The sequence below is a fragment of the Scyliorhinus canicula genome, unplaced genomic scaffold (genome assembly GCF_902713615.1).
Source record: "Scyliorhinus canicula unplaced genomic scaffold, sScyCan1.1, whole genome shotgun sequence".
NCBI classification, from domain to species: Eukaryota; Metazoa; Chordata; class Chondrichthyes; order Carcharhiniformes; family Scyliorhinidae; genus Scyliorhinus; species Scyliorhinus canicula.
The window spans coordinates 276,334-300,671 of NW_024055425.1; the positions used below are offsets into that span (position 1 = coordinate 276,334).

The 24,338-nt window shown below is 47.1% G+C and overlaps 1 non-coding gene across 1 annotated transcript; it reads left to right on the forward strand.

The window, feature by feature from the left end:
- Window positions 1-820: 820 nt before the first annotated feature.
- On the forward strand, window positions 821-893 carry trnav-cac. Its single transcript has one exon. It is a non-coding gene; the product is annotated as a tRNA-Val (tRNA).
- Window positions 894-24,338: the final 23,445 nt, after the last annotated feature.

Below are 24,338 nucleotides of genomic sequence, written 5' to 3' on the forward strand. Positions count from 1 at the left end.
TTTTGTCAGTCATGTTTGCAAATCAATGTTGTATATTTCAGAGTCTCACTTTCAAATGAGGATATAAATGTCGGATAAGATGACGTTTTGAGTAACTGAACAGATACTGAGTAAATTGATTGATATTTTTGAAGCAACATGAGAATGATGTTATTACTGAGTGAGCAGAAATCATTCCACCCTGAGAATGCTTCTCCATTTGAAAATTAATTTGAAACCAAATAAAGTGGAGGACTGCAGCAAAGTGATCTCAACAGGGCTTTGTGAAGTTCTAAAAATCATTCTCTCTAATAGACAGACTCTGTGAACAGGCTGTAGATCAAATATAATTAAATTCTGCATATCAACTCAGAAATAATGAAAAGATGCTTGATCGGGAAAAAACACCTTCATAAATTCGGTATGAAATCAATTGCATGATTACATATTGTTTATATCGTAAACTACATAATTTCCGTGTTCACATCTTCTGGTCCAGTGAAACGTTGATCATTAAGTCAAACTGGGCGTGGATTCGACAGAAATTCCTTTGTCAAAAGCGAATTGGACGATCAGCTGAAATGGAGAAAACTCAAGGCCGTTGAAACAGAAAAACATTGAGACTAATCAAAGGATTGTTCTTTTGAAAAGCTGGTCGAGGTGATCGAAGTGCCACTTATTGCGTTTTGCCATTTTATGGTTATATTGATTTATTAGTATCTCTGCAGCATTCCTAATGAGAACAGCCGAATTCTAAAAAACAACGGTCCCAAAGTGTGACTGAGTGACAGAACAGTGTCCGCTTTCTACACAGGCTCATTAGAGTGAACATCAGCCAGCGGTTTCTGTAGTGTAGTGGTTATCACGTTCGCCTCACACGCGAAAGGTCCCCGGTTCGAAACCGGGCAGAAACATTATGGCGATTAGTTGTATTCTTGCTGTTTTCTGTTTACTCATTAAGAGAATCCATGGCCTTCCACTCGTTTCAAATGATATCCTACAAAATCCACCATTATGGGGACTGGAAGGAATCGGTCAGAGAGTTCACACGTGTTAAGTGTGAATGGTTTTCCAATGAGCTGCGACATTTTCTGATTCGAATAATAATGTTAAATCAATTTCTCTGCCGCTTCTCTAAGTTTTCAGCCGAATTGAACTCCCTCAAAAGGAGTTTCTTCAGTGCAACAAGAATGCAGGTCTCCTGATCTCGGTCAGAGGGTCAAACTCGGTGTTTTGTTTATGTGGTGTAGTGGTTGTCATGTTTACTTTACACTTTTATAAAACCCTGGATTGGTAACCGCGTAAATCCATTATCGAATCCCATTCGATTAAGTGTTTGGGAAAAGTTGCATAATTGACATTTTTATTGTCACACATCCCGAATAACCCTTGAACTGAGTGAATCTGCCGTGTGGCACCCCGGTCCCCAGAGCTTCAGCCTGATTCTCTGCATTGCCAGTTTAGTGACAATAACACAACTCAACACCAACTATCACCCCCAGTGAATCCGCTCTCGATTATTACCTGAATATAATATCTGACAAAGCAAATGTCATTTGCTCTCATATATGCTGGAAAATGCATTCAGGAGAAGCAGAAATGCTGAAAATTGCCGGCACACTGAGCAGGAACATAGATGCTCCTATATTGACTCGGCACAAATATTAACAGTTCGTTCAATGGCGATTAATGCAGTTTAGAGGCTGGGATTGTCTCTGTTAATATATTAAATTGATTAACACTAAAAGACCGGCTGGGAATCCTGCAGTAAGTAACTCACCTCCTCCCCCCCCCCCCCCCCCCCCAGCAGTCTCAAGTCAGGAATTAAATGGCTCAAAGGGCAAAGTTGGCTGGGTGGATTGGCCATGCGAAATGACTGGGTTACGAGGGGTGTGGGTCGAGTTAGGGTGCCCTTTCCAAGGGTCGGTGGTGACTCGGTGGGCCGAATGGTCTCCTCCTCGCACTGTTGGGATTGTATGATCCTACCAATATTGATCTCCTTCAGTTCCTCCCTCTCACTAAACCCTCCAACATTTCTGCCATCTGATTTGTGTCAGTTTCTGTCTCTTTAGAATATACTGGAATTTGTCAAAAAGGCTACTAAAAGTAAATCTAATAATCTAAACGATCAACTGAATTGGGTAAAAGTTATTCAATATGCATTTTTCATGGACTTTGCAAACTGATGTCGAAAGGTTTACCACGAGCCAGCCAGGAGTCGAACCTGGAATCTCCTGATCCGTATTCAGGCGCGTTATCCATTGTGCCACTGGCCCACAGTGAAATGCAACTGTTACAAATTGGTTCAATACGTCACCCAGACTATTTATCCCAAAGTGCTTCACAACTCTGGGGGAAATTCTCTCAGGATCCCCCCCCCCCCCCCCCCCCCGGCGGATTGGATTGGAGTCGGGGTTGAATTTGGTGACAATGTAAAATACACCAATGCTGTTCCCAGCCTGGGAGGTCATCCCCGAAAAACAGAAAGAATGGGCTGCCAGTTGTGGGATCGTGTCCAGTGTCTGTTTGTGGGGAAATGCAGTTGGTGAATGGCCAGGCTGGAGTAACACTGACCAGGACATAAAACAACAAGTGAATGAATTTAAGTTTGGAAATTCCCAGCTCCTTCCTGTCTGCAGGTATTTCCCGCTCTGAGCTGCACAATGAACAACGAACCACACCGATAAAACTAACTTTTATTTCCTGTCTGTTCAACTGGTGTCGGTGCTGGCGATGTTTATGGACAAACTGCAGGCTCTGTTTCCCCTGCTGCATTTATTCCCCTGGAACTGATACTCTCATTTTCTGTTTCCATCAAATGTCCGAACGCTGTAAAGTTCCGATCATGTCCACCAGAGGGCGACATGGCCACATGTTTCCTCCTGATCAAATACCCGCCATAATATTCACCTTAAGTTGCTGTCTCAGTCAATGGTTCCTCTCTGCTTTCAAACATAGGAGCAGGTGAAATAGAAGCAGAAGTTGGCCATTCGGCCCCTTCAGGCTGTTCTACTATTCAATGAAATGGGGAGATGACGGCGTTGGACTGGGGTGGGCACAGTAATGAAGTCTTCCAACACCAGTTTAAAGTCCAACAGGTTTGTTTCAAACACGAGCTTTCTCAGGTGTGTAAAGAGGTGGGTTGTACCACCAGATATATAGACAACAGTCAATGATACAAAGACGGGCATTCATTGTATCACCTTGCATCACTGACTGTCGATATATGTGGTTATGGACCCCACCTCTTCATTCACCCGATGAAGGAGCAGTGCTCCGAAAGCTAGTGATTGGAAACAACCCTGTTGGACTTTAACCTGGTGTTGAACGACTTCTTACTGTTCAATAAGCTGGCTGCCCTGTTTGTGTTTCGAATTCCACATTCCCATCATGCAAACAGACCACATTTGATTCTGTGATACTAACTGGTTTGTTTTATAGCATGATACACACACGGTAGCACATACAAACAGATGCGATAGAAGCAGAAGTCGGCCATTCGGTCCCTTCAGCCTGTTCTGCTATTCACTGAGACCATGGCTGGTCTGTTTGTGTTTCGAGTTCCACATTGCCATCATGCAAACAGACGAAATAAGCTTCTGTGAAACTGAATATTCTGTTTTCTAGAATGATACAGCACATGTGCAGAGTTCGAAAGAATCTCAACAAACACTCGAGGAACAGCAGCTCATCTTTCCACTGGGCTCAATACAGCTTTCACACTCAGTGTGTGTTCAGCAGTTTCACACTGTAAATGCTGCACCCATTTTGTGTGTCCTTACATCGCAGATTTGGGTTTCAATCTTGTTCCACTTGTTCTTTGTGTCGAGCGGCAGTTGTTGATCAATCTGCCATTGATAGCTCCTCCAGACATATCTTTTGATTCTTTGTTTCTTCCATTGCGCCAACAGAGAGCTGGCACAGACATGGCGGCCCGAATGGCCTCATTCTGTGGTGTAGTTATTCTCTGATTTGATGCTAACTTCACCCTGTGGCTACGAAAGCCAAGGCCTTTTTTCATTTAATCTCTCCTGACTTGCCCCCTATCAGAGCCCTTTCCTGTTGTTCTGTTTCCTCCCTCCGGGATTTCACTTCGTTAAAACGTACTACATTTCTAACCTTTCCCGATTTCAATGGAAGGTCAAGGAGGTGAAAGATGAATTTTGTTTCCCTGTCCACAAAAGCTGTCTGACTGCCTGAGATTTCCCAGCATTTTCCGCAGGTATCTGATTGGCTGTGGGTGGCAATGAAAGTATCTGTTGCCTCAATCACCTCCTTCTTATCGGCTCGTTGGTCTAGGGGTAAGATTCTCACTTCGGGGAGAATTTAGTGCATGAAAATGTGAGAGATCCCGGGTTCAAATCCCGAACGAACCCTTATTGGCCAAACTGCAGATTTTGTTCATTTCTTTCCAGTGCAGACAGCGGGATCGGTTCACCTTGGGTTTGCTTTGAGAAGCTGAGCTCACACTGCAGGGAATCAATACGTTCCCGAGAAAATCGAGACATTTTGAAAAAGCTTGTCTGTGAGTGGACATTCACTTATCTCTATTCACTAATCCAGGTGACCCCATGATGGTGGATTCAGGCAGCTGTGTGTCTGTTTCATTTGATTCATTCGAGGATGTGAACATCACTGGGGAGGCCAGGATTTATTGCCCAGAACTCTTTGCCCTTGAGAAGGTGATGGTGAGCTGCTTCCTGAACCGCTACAGTCTATTGGTGCAGGTACACCTACAGTGCTGTTAGGGAGGGAGTTCCAGGATTATGTCACAGTGACAGTGAAGGAACAGCCCATATATTTCCAAATAATAATAATCTTAATTATTGTCACAAGTAATCTTACATTAATAATGCAATGAAGTTACTGTGAAAATGGTCAGGATGGGGAGTGGCTGGGAAGGAAAGTTTCAGGGTGTTAGGGTCTTGGGTTTGGAAGGTGCTGTCTGAGATGCTTTTGGTGAGTTCCTGCACCCATCCAGGCAAGTGGAGAGTATTCCCTCACACTCCTCACTTGTGCCTTGTAGATGGTGGACAGGGTTTGTGGGGTTAGGAGGTGAGTTACTCGCTGCTGGAATCCCAGCCTCTGACTTGCATTTGTCGACATTGAACAAACTGTTAATATTTGTGCTGAGTCAAAATAGGAGCATCTGTGTTCCTGCTCAGTGTGCCGGCAATTTTCAGCACTTCTGCTTCTCCTGAATGCATTTTGAGGTACACGTCAGAGCGAATGACACATGCTTGTAAGATATTATATTCAGGTGATATTGGACAGTGGATTCACTGGGGGAGGGGCTGGTGGGTGAATAGTGTAACTGTCTCTGGACCAGGTAATATTGGACAGTGGATTCACTGGGGGAGTGGCTGGTGGGTGAATAGTGTAACTGGCTCTGGACCAGGTAATATTGGACAGTGGATTGACTGGGGGAGTGGCTGGTGGGTGAATAGTGTAATTGGCTCTGGACCAGGTAATATTGGACAGTGGATTGACTGGGGGAGTGGCTGGTGGGTGAATAGTGTAACTGGCTCTGGACCAGGTAATATTGGACAGTGGATTCACTGGGGGAGTGGCTGGTGGGTGAATAGTGTAACTGGCTCTGGACCAGGTAATATTGGATAGTGGATTCACTGGGGGAGTGGCTGGTGGGTGAATAGTGTAACTGGCTCTGGACCAGGTAATATTGGACAGTGGATTCACTGGGGGAGTGGCTGGTGGGTGAATAGTGTAACTGTCTCTGGACCAGGTAATATTGGACAGTGGATTCACTGGGGGAGTGGCTGGTGGGTGAATAGTGTAACTGGCTCTGGGCCAGTAAAGCAGAGAACCAGGCTGAAGCTCTGGGGATCGGGGTTCCACACGGCAGATTCACTCAGCGACCCAATTCAAGGGCAATTCCGGATGGGTGTAAATGAATAATGAAAATGACAATCATGTAACTTTTCCACACACAAAAATGAATGGGGGTTGATAATGTTTGATAAGGTTTAAACCGAGGGCCTTTATGTTGTAAAGCTAACATGATAATCTCTACACTACAGAAACAGGGAACAGCGCTTAATGCACTGACCGAGAATAGTAAACTGTGCGGCCTTATTGCACTGAAGGACCTTCTATTGTCAGAGTGCTATCCAACTGAAAACTTAGACAAGTGGCGGAGAAATCGATCCGACATTGGAATCATTAAATATCACAGCACATTAGAAAACCATTCGGAATTAACATGTGTGAACTCTGACTGCGATTCCTGCCATTCTCCATCACAGAGTATTTTGCAGGGTATCAGTTGAAACTTTGCGGGTGTAAGGTAATGCATTCGCTTAACTATTGAACAACAAATAGCAAGGATACAACTCAGCTGCAAATTAGACGAGTAAGGTCAATAATGTTTCGAATAAGGGAAATTTCCCTCACCATTGCCTCCCCCTCCCCCCAGCTGAGCAATCTGCTCCCTGTTCCTCCTGTCCTTTGGCTCCCTGCTTACCTTTGTTCTGCCATTAACACATTCTCATCTCTTAATGCTCCACTATCAGCGCCTTTCTTAGCCTTGATCGCCGCCTTTTGCATTCCCTTTGTCTTTCCTTCCAAGGCATCTTAGTCATCCTCCACCTATCGCTGGCCCCCTATCCAGCCCCAATGTTCCCCTCCCCCTCCCCACAGTATAAATCTGACCAGATTTCCAGTTCTCCAGCTTTGACAGAGTTACCCAGACTCGGAACGGCAGCTGCCATCTCTCTCCACAGAGGCTGCCAGACCTGCTGAGATTGTCCAGTATTTGTGTTTCTGATTCAGATTCCAGCATCCACAGTAAGTTGCTTTTATTGTACATTTAGACATGTTTGAAATGGTGATTAAATTTGTTCATCTGCATCTGTAAACCCATTAAATTCTGTTGTGCATGAACAAACTGTTAATATGTGAACTGTGTTAAAATGGGAACATCTGTTTCCTGCTCATTGCGTCCTGAACATCCCGGTAATATTCAGTTTCAAAATTAGTTTGTGCAAACTTTCCTCACACTAAATGAGACAGATGTCTCAAATTTTAAAGATAAATTTAGGAATACCGAATTACTCTTTTTTATCCAATTAAGGGACCAATCTGCACATTTTTGGGTAGTGGGTGCGAAACCCACGGGGGGCGGGGGGGGTGCAAACTCCACAGGGACAGTGACCCAGAGCCAGGATTGAACCCCAGCAGATGTCTCAACTGACAAGACTATAAGATTCAGAACTTAGTCTGCACTTCAAAATGTAAAAGCATTTATTCAGCAATACTTTCTGTTCAATCATGTAATGTCCCATTAATCAGGGCAGCATGGTGGCGCCGTAATTAGCACTGCTGCCTCATGGCACCGAGGTCCCAGGTTCGATCCCGGCTCAGGGTGGAGTTTGAACATTCTCCCCCTGTTTGCGTGGGTTTCGCCCCCACAACCCAAAGATGTGCAGGGTAGATGGATTGGCCATGCTAAATTACCCTTAATTGGGAAAATGAATTGGGTATTCTAAAAAATTTTTAAATGTTCCATTATTCCAAATATATTATTATTTGAAAGTAATGTCCTGATTTGAAATCGAGACTCTGAAATATACAACAAAAATATAAAACAGCAAATGTGACTGACAGAAACGAAATCCAGCCACTGGGTAATACATGTTTACAAGTTCATTGTGAGATTGACCACAGTCAGCTTATAAACACAGTCACAGGTCAGAGATTTAAGAATGATATCTTCATTATATTTGACCCTCTTTGTTCCGGTGGCAGACTCTCCTGTCGTTTGCTATTTGAACTCACTGTCCTGCTCTCATGTCCACATGTCCGATCTTGGCCTGCTGCAATGTTCCCATGTAGTTCAGCGCAAAGTCAAGGAACCGATTACAGCCTTGCGGACTTAACCTTCAGTTCAACAACTTCAGACTGTGAAATCTCTCCTCCCCCTTCATCATTCACACCTCTTTAACCTGTGATTATCCCTCTCCCTGGATCTGTAATGATTTGATTACCTGCAAATGCTCGCATTCCAAGCATTGTCTGGCATCTCTGACTTTGTCTATATAAATGTTTCTGGAACATACCTATCCATTCATCTGAGGAAGGAGGTGCGTTCCGAAAGCTCGTGTTTGAATCAAACCTGTTGGACTTTAACCAGGTGTTGTAAGACTTCTTACTGTGCTCACCCCAGTCCAACGCCGGCATCTCCACTTCATCATTTTCTACTGATCTGTTTTCCCTTTAACATTACCCCCCTCTGCTCCACAGCTCCTGAGCAATCTGCTCCCTGTTCCTACTGTCCTTTGACATGCTGCTTACCTTTGTTCTGCCATTAACACATTGTAATATCTGAATGAGCCACTATTAGCAGCCTTTTTAGCCTTGATCATCGTCATTTACATTCCATTTGTCTTTCCATCTAAGACATCGTTGTCAATCTTTATTGGCCCTCTATCCAGCCCCAATGTTCCGCTACCCAGGCACCCCCCCACCCCCCAACTCCTCTCCACCCCCAACAGAATAAATCTGAATCAATGTAAATTACTGCGGGTGCTGGAATCTGAAACAAAAGAGAAAATGCTAGAAAATCTCAGCAGGTCTAGCAGCATCTATAGGCAGGGCTGCATGTTCTCTGTAGGGCAACGTCAAAGAGTCATTGGACTCAAAGCATTAACACAGCAATTATGTTACTGTGAAAATCCCCTAGTCACCACACTCCAGCACCTTTTTGGGTAGACAGAGCGATAATTCAGAATGTCCAATTCACCTAACAGCACAACTTTCAGGACTTGTGGGAGGAAACCCACGCAGACACGGGAGAACGGGCAGACTCCGCACAGACAGTGACCCAAGCAGGAATCAGTCCTACCATCCCTTTGCTTCACTTCCTCTTTAGCGAGATCATCGTTCCTCAAATAAGGAGACTAATACTGCACACAATATTCCAGCTGTGGCCTCACCAAGGCCCTGTATAATTGCAGCAAGACAAACTAGGAGCCGACCCCTCGAGCCTGCTCCTTACATACAAACTAGGAGTCAGCCCCTCGAGCCTGCCCCTTACACACAAATTAGGAGTCGGCCCCTCGAGCCTGCTCCTTACAGACAAACTAGGAGTCGGCCCCTCGAGCCTGCTCCTTACACACAAACTAGGAGTCAGCCCCTCGAGCCTGCTCCTTACAGACAAACTAGGAGTCGGCCCCTCGAGCCTGCTCCTTACACACAAACTAGGAGTCGGCCCCTCGAGCCTGCTCCTTACACACAAACTAGGAGTCGGCCCCTCGAGCCTGCTCCTTACACACAAACTAGGAGTCGGTCCCACGAACCTGCTCCTTACATACAAACTAGGAGTCGGTCCCTCGAACCTGCTCCTTACATACAAACTAGGAGTCGGTCCCTCGAGCCTGCTCCTTATATACAAACTAGGAGTCGGTCCCTCGAGCCTGCTCCTTACATACAAACTAGGAGTCGGCCCCTCGAGCCTGCTCCTTACACACAGACTAGGAGTCGGTCCCTCGAGCCTGCTCCTTACATACAAACTAGGAGTTGGCCCCTCGAGCCTGCTCCTTACACACAAACTAGGAGTCAGCCCCTCGAGCCTGCTCCTTACACACAAACTAGGAGTCGGCCCCTCGAGCCTGCCCCTTACACACAGACTAGGAGTCGGCCCCTCGAGCCTGCTCCTTATATACAAACTAGGAGTCGGCCCCTCGAGCCTGCTCCTTACATACAAACTAGGAGTCGGCCCCTCGAGCCTGCTCCTTACACACAGACTAGGAGTCGGCCCCTCGAGCCTGCTCCTTATATACAAACTAGGAGTCGGCCCCTCGAGCCTGCTCCTTACATACAAACTAGGAGTCGGCCCCTCGAGCCTGCTCCTTACATACAAACTAGGAGTCGGCCCTCGAGCCTGCTCCTTACACACAAACTAGGAGTCGGCCCCTCGAGGCTGCTCCTTACATACAAACTAGGAGTCTGTCCCTCGAGCCTGCTCCTTACATACAAACTAGGAGCCGGCCCCTCGAGCCTGCTCCTTACATACAAACTAGGAGTCGGCCCCTCGAGCCTGCTCCTTACACACAAACTAGGAGTCGGCCCCTCGAGGCTGCTCCTTACATACAAACTGGGAGTCTGTCCCTCGAGCCTGCTCCTTACACACAAACTAGGAGTCGGCCCCTCGAGGCTGCTCCATCGCTCAAAAAATTTAACTTCAACTCCACATTCCTGCCGACCCTGATAACCTTTCACCTCCTTGCTTATCAAGAATCTCTCCGTCTCTGCCTTAAAAATATCCAGGACTCTATTCCACTGCATTTTCTGGACCAAAGTTCCAAAGTCATAGAATTTCTAAAGTGCAGAGGAGCCCATTCGGTTCATCAAGTCTGAATCAACCCTGCAGAAGAACACCCCACTCAGGTCCACCCAACGTGCACATCCTTGGAGATGAAGGGGCAATTTAGCATGGCCGATCCACCTAACCTGCACTTCTTTGAACTGTGAGGAAACCGATGCACCCGAAGGAAACCCACACTGACACGGGGAGAACGTGCAGTCTCCGCACTGTCATCCATCTGAAATGGGTGACCCCTTATTTTGCACCAGTGACCCTCTTGTTCCAGATTCTCCCACAAGAGGAAACATTCTTTCCACATCCACCCTGTCAAGACCCCTCAGCATCTTATATAGTTCAATCCAGGTTTTACCCAAAACTTTAAATCTGTGTCCCGACTGCTTGTACGACCAGTGAATGGAAACAGTTTCTTTGTCCACCTGATGGAAATCTGGCATAATCTTGTGGACCTGAATCAAATTTCACCTCAACCTCCTTTGCTGGAACCATCCTGGTAAATCTCCTCTGCACCTTCTCCCAGAACCTTCACATTCTTCCTGAAGAGTGGTGATCAGAGCTTTATAAGGATTCATAGAATAAAATTAGAACCATAGAATTCCTGCAGTGCAGAAGGAAGCCATTCGGCTCATCAAGTCTGCACTGATTCTCTGAAAGGGAACCTTGCCTCGGCCCACACTCCTACCCTGTCCCGGTAACCCCATAGCCCCACCTAACCTGCACATCCCTGGACACTAAGGGGCAATTTATCAAGGCCAATCCACCTAATTTGCTCTTCTTTAGACTGTGGGAGGAATCCTGAGCACCGGGTGGAAACCCACTCAGACACGCGGAGAAAGTGCAAGCTCCACACACACAGTCACCAAGGCCGGAATTGAACCCGGGTCCCTGGAGCTATAAGGCAGCAGTGCTAATCACTGTGCCACCAGAAGCATAATTTCAGTATCAATATGACTGTTTATGAAGCTCAAGATCAAATTTGCTTTGCCAACTACTCTCTTAATATGTCTTGTAAATATACAAAATCCCTCTTCACCTCTTTCACTCTCCTCCCAAAGAGGCCAGTTGGATTTTTATGACAATCCAGCAGTTTTCATGGTCACTTTTTCCCAGTGCCGGCCCCACAAATGACCAGATTCATTCATCTCAATTTCACAACCTGCCTTTGTGTTTTTGTCTCTCTCACTCCCTATTTTCTGTTTTTAAATCAGTTTCACAGGGTGTTCGAAGGGGAGGCTTCAAAGTCCAGAAACACAAGCCAAGCATCACATCAGGATCTGACAGAGTCCTCAATTTATCATATCCTGAATACATGGGATTTTGAACATGGAAGGAAAAAGCATCGTTCACAGTGGGGAGAAACCGTACACGTGTTGTGTGTGTGGACGAGGATTCAGTCGATCATCAGGCCTCACAAGCCACAAATGCAGTCACACGGAGGTGAAACCGTGGAAATGTGTGGACTGTGGGAAAGGATTCATGTACCCATCCCAGCTGGAAACTCATCGCCGCAGTCACACTGGGGAGAGACCATTCACCTGCTCTCAGTGTGGGAAGGGATTCACTGAGTCATCCACCCTGCGGAAACACCAGCGAGTGCACACAGATGAGAGACCGTTTCAATGTCCAAATTGCGGGAAGAGTTATAAAAGTTCTGGAGAACTGATGTGCCATCAACGTGTTCACACTGATGAGAGACCGTTTCAGTGCTCTCACTGTGGGACTGGGTTCAGACGATCATCTGACCTCACTGTACATCAGCGAGTTCACACTGGGGAGAGGCCATTCGCCTGCTCCAAGTGTGGGAAGGGATTCACTCAGTCATCGGCCCTGCTGAGTCACCTGCGAGTTCACACTGGGGAGAGGCCATTCACCTGCTCCAAGTGTGGGAAGAGATTCACTCAGTCATACTCCCTGCTGAGTCACCAGCGAGTTCACACTGACAAGAGACCGTTTAGGTGCTCTCACTGTGGGACTGGGTTCAGTCAATCATCTCACCTCACTGTACATCAGCGAATTCACACTGGGGAGAGAACATTCACCTGCTCCGAGTGTGGGAAGGGATTTACCACTTCATCCTCCCTGCTGAGACACCAACGAGGCCACAAGTAACCACAGTGATTGAATTTTGCTGTTCCTCACATTCAGGACTGAACCATGTTCATTTGGGCCTCTTTCTGCTGATAACAAACTCCAGCCCATTTACAGGGGCCAATATTCTGGCTAAAAGTCAAATAAAGTAGATTTGTGTAAATCCAGTGTGTTGAAACTTCTTAATATCTCTGACATGTTAGTTTCTTTTGAAGTACTCTCGCTCTCCCGTCTCTTCCATCCTCACCTCCGTGTGAGGAGCTTGTGGAGCTTCTTTGTGACTGAGATTGAGTCAATCCGATCAGCTGCCTCTGCTGCTTCCCTCCCTTCCACGAGCCTACTGTCTCTAAATTTCATCCTTTACCAAGCCCTGAACCCACATATTTCTCTGACGAGCCAAGGAAGTTCAACATGCTTCCTAAAATACCCAAACACATCAAGATTATTATTGTCACAAGTAGGCTTACATTAACACTGCAAAGAAGTTACTGTGAAAAGCCCCTAGTCGCCACACTCTGGCGCCTGTTCGGGTACACAGGAAGAATTCAGAATGCCAATTCACCTAGAGCACGTCTTTCTTGACTTGTGTGAGGTAACCGGAGGATCCGGAGGAAACCCATGCACACACGGAGAGAATGTGTAGAATCTGCACAGACAGTGACCTATTGGGAATTGTACTCGGAACCCTGGCGCTGTGAAGCAACAGTGCTAACCACTGTGCTACATTAGGGAAATACCACCAGATACACATCGGATGAGACTGAGAGAGAAAATCCTACAGAATCATAGAATTTGCAGTGCAGAAGGAGGCCTTTCTGCCCATTTTCCCCTGCACTGGCCCTCGGAAACGGCACTCTACTTAAGGCCATGCCTCCACCCTTTCCCCGTAACCCAGTAACCCTACCTAACCTTGGTTTGGACAGGAAGGGGAAATTTAGCATGGTCAATCCACCCAACCTCACATCTTTGGACTGTGGGAGAAAATGGTAACACCCGGAGGGAACCCACACAGACACGGGGAGATTGTGCAAACTCCACACAGTCACCCAAGGCCGGAATAGCTGAAACATCAACACACTGCTCCTGGGGGTTGATGGTATGGTGGTTCAATAGATATAATTAGAGGATTAGAAGTGTGTGTAATATCGATTTAAAACTAAAAATGCCAGATTAACTCAACAAATCTTCAGCATCATAGAATCCCTCCAATGCAGAAGGAGGCCGTTTGGCCCATCGAGTTTGCACCAACCCAACAAAAGAGCTCCCATCCAGGTGCACTTCCCCATCTCTCTGTCTGTAACCCATTTCACCTTTGGGCACTAAATGGCCATTTGTAGCACGTTCACACTGGGGAGAGACCATTCACCTACCTTGAGTGTGGAAAGGGATTCACTCAGTCCACCCACCTCACTTCCCACCAACGTGTTCACTCTGACACGAGACCTTTTAAATGTTCCGCCTGTGAGAAGAGCTTCAACAGCAAAATCTGTCCCTCAGTTTTGGGACAGAGGGGACTTATACCGTTGGGATGGTCTCCACCTGAACCGAGCTGGGACCAGTGTTCTGGCGAAAAGAGTAAATAGGGTGGTCAATAGGACTTTAAACTAGAGATTGGGGGGGAAGGGAAAGTCAGGGAACCAAGAGGTGAAGGAATCAGTGGGAAGCGTAGCTGCTTAGGATTACAAAAAATCACGAAAAGACAGAGCTCAGGAGAGGTTCCGATAGTCCCCATCTCACAAAATATGACACAGTGTATGGAAAGGCTCAGTAAACCAAGGTCCACAACACTAAGAAAACAAAAAGGGACAGTCAATAGGGAATTAAAGGTGCTATATTTAAATGCCCGCAGTGTACGGAACAAGGTAGATGAGCTTGTGGCCCAGATTGTGACTGGCAGGTATGACGTGGTTGCAGGGGGTTCAGGACTGGCAGTTAAACATCCAGGGATTTACAACCTATCGAAAAGACAGAGAGGTGGGTAGAGGGGGCGGGGTTGCCTTGTTAATTAGAAATGAAATTAAATCAATAGCACTAAACGACATAGGGTCAGACGATGTGGAGTCTGTGTGGGTAGAGTTGAGGAACCACAAAGGCAAAAAAACCATAATGGGAGTTATGTACAGGCCTCCTGACAGTGGTCAGGACCAGGGGCACAAAATGCACCACGAAATAGAAAGGGCATGTCAGAAAGGCAAGGTCACAGTGATCATGGGGGACTTCAATATGCAGGTGGACTGGGTAAATAATGTTGCCAGTGGACCCAAAGAAAGGGAATTCATTGAATGTTTACAGGATGGCTTTTTGGAACAGCTTGTGATGGAGCCCACGAGGGAACAGGCTATTCTGGACTTAGCGTTATGTAATGAGCCAGAATTGATAAAAGACCTTAAAGTAAGGGAACACTTAGGAAGCAGTGATCATAATATGGTAGAATTCAGTCTACAATTTGAAAGAAAGAAGGTAGAATCAGATGTAAAGGTTTTACAGTTAAATAAAGGTAATTACAGGCGCATGAGGGAGGAACTGACGAAAATCGACTGGAAGCAGAGCCTAGTGGGAAAGACAGTAGAACAGCAATGGCAGGAGTTTCTGGGAGTAATTGAGGACACAGTGCAGAGGTTCATCCCAAAGAAAAGAAAGGTTATCAGAGGGAGGATTAGGCAGCCATGGCTGACAAAGGAAGTCAGGGAATGCATCAAGGCAAAAGAGAGAGCCTATAATGTGGCAAAGAGTAGTGGGAAGTCAGAAGATTGGGAAGGCTACAAAAACAAACAGAGGATAACAAAGAGAGAAATAAGGAAGGAGAGGATCAAATATGAAGGTAGGCTAGCCAGTAACATTAGGAATGATAGTAAAAGTTTCTTTAAATACATTAAAAACAAACGGGAGGCAAAAGTAGACATTGGGCCGCTCCAAAATGACGCTGGTAATCTAGTGATGGGAGACAAGGAAATAGCTGAGGAACTTAATAAGTACTTTGCGTCAGTCTTCACAGTAGAAGACATGAGTAATATCCCAACAATTCAGGAAAGTCAGGGGGCAGAGTTGAATATGGTTACCATCACAAAGGAGAAGGTGCTAGGGAAACTAAAAGGTCTGAAAATTGATAAATCTCCGGGCCCAGATGGGCTACATCCTAGAGTTCTAAAGGAGATAGCTGAAGAAATAGTGGAGGCGTTAGTTATGATCTTTCAAAAGTCACTGGAATCAGGGAAAGTCCCAGAGGATTGGAAAATCGCTGTTGTAACCCCCCTGTTCAAGAAGGGAACAAGAAAAAAGATGGAAAATTATAGGCCAATTAGCCTAACTTCGGTTGTTGGCAAAATTCTAGAATCCATCGTTAAGGATGAGATTTCTAAATTCTTGGAAGTGCAGGGTCGGATTAGGACAAGTCAGCATGGATTTAGTAAGGGGAGGTCATGCCTGACAAACCTGTTAGAGTTCTTTGAAGAGATAACAAATAGGTTAGACCAAGGAGAGCCAATGGATGTTATCTATCTTGACTTCCAAAAGGCCTTTGACAAGGTGCCTCACGGGAGACTGCTGAGTAAACTAAGGGCCCATGGTATTCGAGGCAAGGTACTAACATGGATTGACGATTGGCTGTCAGACAGAAGGCAGAGAGTTGGGATAAAAGGTTCTTTTTCGGAATGGCAACCGGTGACAAGTGGTGTCCCGCAGGGTTCAGTGTTGGGGCCACAGCTGTTCTCTTTATATATTAACGATCTAGATGACGGGACTGGGGGCATTCTGGCCAAGTTTGCCGATGATACAAAGATAGGTGGAGGGGCAGGTAGTATTGAGGAGGTGGGGAGGCTGCAGAAAGATTTAGACAGTTTAGGAGAATGGTCCAAGAAGTGGCTGATGAAATTCAACGTGAGCAAGTGCGAGGTCTTGCACTTTGGAAAAAAGAATAGAGGCATGGACTATTTTCTAAACGGTGACAAAATTCATAATGCTAAAGTGCAAAGGGACTTGGGAGTCCTAGTCCAGGATTCTCTAAAGGTAAACTTGCAAGTTGAGTCCGTAATTAAGAAAGCAAATGTAATGTTGTCATTTATCTCAAGAGGCTTGGAATATAAAAGCAGGGATGTACTTCTGAGGCTTTATAAAGCACTAGTTAGGCCCCATTTAGAATACTGTGAGCAATTTTGGGCCCCATACCTCAGGAAGGACATACTGGCACTGGAGCGGGTCCAGCGGAGATTCACACGGATGATCCCAGGAATGGTAGGCCTAACATACGATGAACGTCTGAGGATCGTGGGATTATATTCATTGGAGTTTAGGAGGTTGAGGGGAGATCTAATAGAAACGTACAAGATAATGAATGGCTTGGATAGGATGGACGTAGGGAAGTTGTTTCCATTAGCAGGGGAGACTAGGACGCGGGGGCACAGCCTTAGAATAAAAGGGAGTCACTTTAGAACAGAGATGAGGAGAAATTTCTTCAGCCAGAGAGTGGTAGGTCTGTGGAATTCATTGCCACAGAGGGCGGTGGAGGCCGGGACATTGAGTGTCTTTAAGACAGAAATTGATAAATTCTTGATTTCTCGAGGAATTAAGGGCTATGGGGAGAGAGCGGGTAAATGGAGTTGAAATCAACCATGATTGAATGGTGGAGTGGACTCGATGGGCCGACTGGCCTTACTTCCACTCCTATGTCTTATGGTCTTATGGTCTTATAAAATGGATCTGCTGATTCACCAGCGCAGTCACACTGGAGAGAGGCCGTTCACCTGCTCTGTGTGTGGGAAGAGATTCACTCAGCAGTCCCTCCAGCTGAAACACCAGCACAGTCACACCAGGGAGGGAGTGTTCATCTGTTCCCTATGTGGAAACGGATTAATTCGGTCATCCACCCTGCAGACACACCAGCGAGTTCACAAGTGCCTCCTGGACTCTGCTGTTATTGATGTTAATCACATCCAGGACTGAACCTAAATCACATCCAGGACAGAACCATGTTCATTTTGACAGATGGAGTTTGTTTGAGTGGCTGTTAATAATCCCTGAAACTGAGATTAGAATAGATTGGTGCTTGATAGCCGGCACAGACACAATGGGACAAAGGGCCTTGTTTTGTGCTGTAAAACTCTATAACTCTAACCCATCTCACTTCACACCAACATGTTCACTCTGACACAAAACATTTTATGTGTTCTGACTGTGAGAAGAGCTTCAGAACCAGTACCAACCTCCGAACAGGCGCCGGAATGTGGTGACCAGGGGCTTTTCACAGTAACTTCATTTGAAGCCTACTTGTGACAATAAGCCATTAAAATTTTCAATTTTATTTCATAGAAGCAAAATGGATCTGCTGACTCACCAACGCGTTCACTCTGGAGAGAGACTGTTCACTGATCTGAGAATGGGAAGGGATTCACTCATTCATCCACCCTGCAGAAACACCAGTGAATTCACACCGGGGAGAGGCCATTCACCTGTTCCAATTGTGGGAATTAATTCATTCACCCTGCAGACACATCAGCGATTTCACAAGTTACAGGAGTTGGATTCTGCTACTCTTGCTGCTGTGAATCACATCCACGATTGAACCATGTTTATTCTGACAGTTGGTGTTTATTTCAGTTGATGTTAATAATCCTTGTAACTGGGGCACAGCACGGTGGCACAGTGGTTAGCACTGCTACCTCATGGCACCGAGGCCCCAGGTTCGATCCCGGCTCTTGGTCACTGTCCGTCTGGAGTTTGCACATTCTCCCCGTGTTTGTGTAGGTTTTGCCCCCACAACCCAAAGATGTGCAGGGCAGGTGAATTGAACACTCTAAATTGCCCCTTAATTGGAAAAAATGAATTGGGTACTCTAAATTTATTTTTAAAAAAGAATCCCTGCAACTGGAGTTTAATTTCTGGATATAGATTAATTAAATCAGCTTTGTGTCAAACACAGTGTTGGAGACCTTGATTTCTCGAAGATAAGAGGAGACTGATTGATGTCCTGTTACCGACTGTTCCATTGTTGGGTCTTTTCTCCTTTGTTAATGGAAGACTTGTATTTATATAGCACCTTTCACAACTTCAGGATGTCCCAAAGTGCTTTCCAGATAATAGAATATTGAACAGTACAGCACAGAACAGGCCCTTTGGCCCTCGATGTTGTGCCGAGCAATGATCACCCTACTCAAGTCAACATATCCACCCTACACCAGTAACCCAATGTTCTTTTGAAGTGTAGTCACTGTTGTAATGTAGGAAATGCAGTCACCAAATGTGCACAGAAAGATCCCGCAAACAGAAATGCGATTGTGAAAAGAGAATCTGTTCAGTGATGTTTGTTGAGGGATGAATATTAAGCAGTAAACCAGGGAGATCTCCCCTGCTCTTTGGAATAACATCATGGGAACTTTTACACCCAACTGAGGGCAGATGGGGCCAGAGTTGAAGGTCTGATCTGGAAGACGGGACCTCTGACAGTGCAGTGCTCCCTCAGGACTGCACCAGATTATCAACCTGGATTTGATGCTCATGTTTCTGAAGGTGAATTTGAACCCACTACCTCCTGTCTCAGAGATAAGAATGTAATCGCTGAGCCACAACTAACACCTCATCATTACTCTGGATTATTTCAGTTCTCAGACCTTCCCTTATTCTCACGGACAAGTGTCCAGGAGTCACAGATTATCCAAAAAGGTGGCGCAGTGGGTTAACCCTGCTGCCTCACGGTGTCGAGGTCCCAGGATCGATCTCGGCTCTGGGTCACTGTCCATGTGGAGTTTGTACATTCCCCCTGTATTTGCATGGGTTACGCCCCCACAACCCAAAGATGTGCAGGGTAGGTGGATTGGTTGCGCTAAATTGCCCCTTAATTGGAAAAAATGAATTGGGTACTCTAAATTTAAAAAAGGATATCAGCCTATAGAACCCATATAGCTCTCTTGTCCCGTTTCAATATAATGGAGATGGTGGCCTGGACCGTCGGGGCAGCACCCCACTGTCCCTTGCCTCATTAAAAACCTTGACCAACACTGGCTCCAATATTCCAAAGAACTTTTTATAAAATTCCATCGGGTACCCATCCAGCCCCAGAGCTTTACCCGGCTGCATGGCCTTCAAGCCCTCAAATATCTCTTCAGCCCTGATCGGGGCCCCCAGCCCATTTACCAGCTCCCTACCCACCTTTGGTAAGGTCAGTCCATCCAAAAGACGTCTCATCACCTCCGGCCCCGTGGGGGCCTCCGAGCTATAGAGCCCACTGTAAAAGTCCCTGAACAACTTATTTAGACCAGCCCCATCCCTTACCATGCTTTCATCCCCATCAGCCACCTTTTCTATTGCCCTGGCCGCCTCCCTCTTTCTCAGCTGCTGTGCAAGCATTCTGCCGGTTTTCTCCCCATGCTCATAGACCACCCCTCACATTTCTAAGCTGCTCCACTGCCTTACCTGTGGACAGCACCACAAACTCAGCCTGCAGCCTCCAACATTCCCTTAAGAGCTCCAGCTCCGGGGTCTCTGCCTATCTCCTGTCTATCTGCAAGATCTCCTTTACCAGTCAGTCCGTTTATGTCCTACCTGTCCCGTCCTTATGAGCCCAAATTGAAATCAACTCCCCTCTCACCACTGCCTTAAGTGCCTCCCAGACCACCGCTGCTGAAACTTCCCCTGTGTAATTGATCTGCAGGTAGTTTTGCATACACTTCCTCAGCCTCTCGCACACCGCCTCATCCGCCAACAATCCAACTTCTAACCTCCATTGCGGGCGCTGAAAGCTTTCTTCACTAACCTGCAGTTTGACCCAATGTGGAGCATGATCCGAAATGGTGATTGCCGGGTACCCCGTATCCACCACCCCCATCAATAAATCCCTGCTCAAAATAAAAAAGTCGATGCTGGAATAGATCCTATGGACATACGAATAAAAAGATGTCGCCGATCAGCCATCCCCTTTCCTGGGCCAGCCCCCCGTCCATGCGCCGTGCCTCCATCGGCCCACCTCCTGGCAGCTCCCACCCCCGACCTCCCCTTTGTCCCTAGGACCAAGTCCCTCCCTCGCCAGCAGAACAACTACCCCTACTCCTGCCTTAGCAACAACACTTTGTAACCTAACCCCATTCATAAGCTAAACATATGCACAGCCCCCACTGTGCTTCCGAAGACTAGCTAGCCTGGTGACCCCCGTCCCGGCACCAAGAAGTCTCCCACCTATTGTTCCCTCACTCCCCTCCGCCCCGCCCATCGAAACCATTTCTCTCATCAAACCAACCCCAAACACTCGCCTAAATAAAAGAAAAGAAAACAGCAGCACAAAAAAAAGAGCAAACCCTCACAGTAGTGCAAATCAAAGTAATACAGAGTAAAAAGTCCCACCAACAACCCCCACCAAAACACAGAAAACCGAATTATTTTTACTTCCCCTGTCTTCAACAAAACTTAAATACAGAAGGGAAAAGACAAAGAAAAAGAAAACATACAACCATCACTCAAAAAAAGTTTTACAACTTAAAACAAAATGTTCTCAGTTCGGCACCAGCCCTTTCCTCTTAGCAAACTCCATCGCGTCCTTGGGCGACTCGAAATAACGGTGCTGGGCCTCATGTGTAATCCAAAGACGCACCAGGTATAACAGTCCAAATTTCCCCTGCCTTTTGAACAGGATTGCCTTAACTTGATTGAAGCCTGCCCTCCTTCTTGCGACCTCCACACTCAGATCTTGATAAATGCGCAAAATGCTGTTGTCCCATTTGCAGCTCCGCGTATGTTTGGTCCACTGGAGAACACATTCCTTGTCCAGGATCCTGGGGAACCTGACCACCATAGCTTGAGGGGGATCCCCCTGCTTCCTAGCCAGTGCTCTGTACGCCTGGACCACCCGCAACGGTCAGGGAAAAGCCCCGTCGCCCAGCAACTTCTGAAACACATTCGCCACAAATGGGCATCAGCCACCTCCGGGAGACCAACAATTCTTAAGTTCTGCCTGCGGGACCTATTATCATAGAATTTGCAGTGTAGAAGGATGCAATTCGGCCCATCGAGTCTGCACCAGCTATTGGAAAGAGCACCCGACCCAACGTCAACACCTCCACCCTATCCCCAGAACCCAGTAACCCCACCCAACACTAAAGGCAATTTTGGACACTAAGGGGAATTTATCATGGCCAATCCACCTAACCTGCACATCTTTGGACTGTGGGAGGAAACCCACGCCCACGCGGGGAGGATGTGCAGACTCCGCACAGACAGTGACCCAGCCAGGAATCGAACCTGGGACCCTGGAGCTGTGAAACAATTGTACTATCCATAAAGCTACCGTGCTGCCCCTATTCTCCAGGTCCTCTACCTTCTCCAGCAGCCTTTTTTGCTGATCCTTCAGCATCCCCACCTCCATCTCCACAGCCGTTTGCTGCTCCACCTGATCAGCCAGCGCTTTCTCCAACTTCTGAATCGTCCGATCCTGGGCATCCAGCCTGCGCTCCATCCGCTCAACCATTTCCTTTATCGGGTCTAAACAGTCCCGTTTCTACCTAGCGAAGCCCTCTTGAATGACCCGCATCAATTCCTCCATTGATGGTTGGGCCGGCACACCAGGGGTCTGTACACCAGCCATATTGTACTCTGCCGCAGCCTCCACCCAACCCGTGCTTATCTTCTTATTTCTCCCTTTTCGAGCCTTTCGGGTGCTCTGTTCCATACACCAGTGTGCGGAACCAATGACTCGTTAACTATGCCTCCAAATCCAGCGCTTGAAAATGCAAAACAGCCGATGGGGGATAGGTCCAAAAGTCTGGCCAGAGCGGGAGCCACCAAATGTGCGACTTACTCCCTCTTAGCCGCACCCGGAAGTCAACACTTGCCAACATTATGGGCAGCAATGTGGCATGGTGTTCAGCATAATTGCTTCACAGCTCCAGAGTCCCAGGTTCGATTGCCGGCTTGGGTCACTGTCTGTGTGGAGTCTGCACGTTCTCCCCGTGTGTGCGTGGGTTTCCCCCGTGTGTTCCGGTTTCCTCCCACAGTCCAAAGATGTGTAGGTTAGGTGGATTGCCCTTCATGTCCAAAATTTCCCCTTAGTGTTGGGTGGGGTGACTGGGTTTGTGGGGATGGGGTGGAGGTGTGGACCTTGGGTCGGGTGCTCTTTCAAAGAGCTGGTGCAGACTCGATGGGCCGAATGGCCTCCTTCTGCACTGTATATTCTATGATTGTACTTTCTATGATTCTATGATTACACATCAGAGAAAGTTTAGGTGTTTGGAGGATGAAACAAAATGAGGCCATGACTTATAACATTTTATTTTTTAATGACACATGATGTTTCTCTCTGTGAATGGGTGAATCCACGAAAGCTCCGCCCCCGAGAGCCTACATCCCGGAGAATGCGCAGGTACACGAGGCTGAACCAGGCATTAGCGCAGCCTCAGGAGCAGCGATTATGAACAAACAGGGACCTCTAATGGCGGGGAATTTACCCAGCCTTCCCCGCGGTGGGGAATGTCCCCCATCAGCTCGAGATCTGAACGCATGCGCGGTTCCTCCAGTGTTCCGAGCATGTGCAGGCTGAGCGATGGTGAAGGCTAGACGCCTATTTGTCGCTCGGCAACCGGTAAGAGGCGGTAGCAGCGGCGCGAGGGGATTCTGCGACTGCGTGGGTGGGAAGAGAGTTCATTAACACCCGGTGTAGGCCGCAACCCCAAATAACAACCTGCAGCTCCCGCGTTTGCAGCGTCGGTGCTTTCCCCGGGATCAAGCCCAGGTTAAGGCCGCCATATTTTTTCCAGCGGGGAGCAGAGCGCAGGCGCAAGTATCTTGGTGACGTGACAATGAAGGGCTGGACGCTGGGTAGTGGAGGGTCAGAGGGAGCAGCACAGGGACATCAGCTGGTTCATAAGGCAGATGGGACACTTGGCTTTATTAGTCAAAGCATAGAATATTCAACCGAGGAAGGAGCAGTGCTCTGAAAGCTAGTGTTTGAAACAAACATGTTGGATTTTAACCTGGTGTTGTAAGACTTCTTACTGTGCTCACCTCAGTTCAATGCCGGCATCTCCACATCATAGAATATAAGAGCAGGGATGATCTGATGGAGCTGCATGAAACACATGTTCAGCCACAGCAGGATCATTGTGTGCAGTTGCGGTTGTCACACTATAGGAAAGATATTATTGCACCCCAGAGAGTGTGGAGGAGATTCACCAGAGTGTTGCCTAAGCTAAAATGTTTGAAAATAACTGGGGTTATTTTCCCCAGAGCAGGGGAACCTGAGTGGCACATATTTGAGGTGTACGATATTATGAGGACAGTAAGAAGTCTTACAACACCAGGTTAAAGTCCAACAGGTTTGTTTCAAACACGAGCTTTCGGAGCGCAGCTCCTTCCTCAGGTGAATGAACATACCTCGCCATTCACCTGAACATAGAACAGTACAGGCCCATCGGCCCTCGATGTTGTGCCGAGCAATGATCACCCTACTCAAACCCACGTATCCACCCTATACCCGTAACCCAACAACCCCCCCCTAACCTTACTTTTAAGGACACTACGGGCAATTTAGCATGGCCAATCCACCTAACCCGCACATCTTTGGATTGTGGGAGGAAACCGGAGCACCCGGAGGAAACCCACGCACACACGGGGAGGACGTGCAGACTCCACACAGACAGTGACCCAGCCGGGAATCGAACCTGGGACCCTGGAGCTGTGAAGCATTTATGCTAACCACCATGCTACCCTTAGGAACCTGAGGAAGGAGCTGCGCTCTGAAAGCTCGTGTTTGAATCAAACCTGTTGGACTTTAACCTGGTGTTGTAAGACTTCTTACTGTGCTCACCCCAGTCCCACGCCGGCATCTCCACATTATGGATATTATGAGGGACATAGATAGGGTGGTACTTGGCCCCTTAGTAGAGAGATCAATAGCCAGGGGACAGATTTAGGGTAGGGGATTTGAGGGAAAGCTTTTTCACCCAGAGGCTGGTGG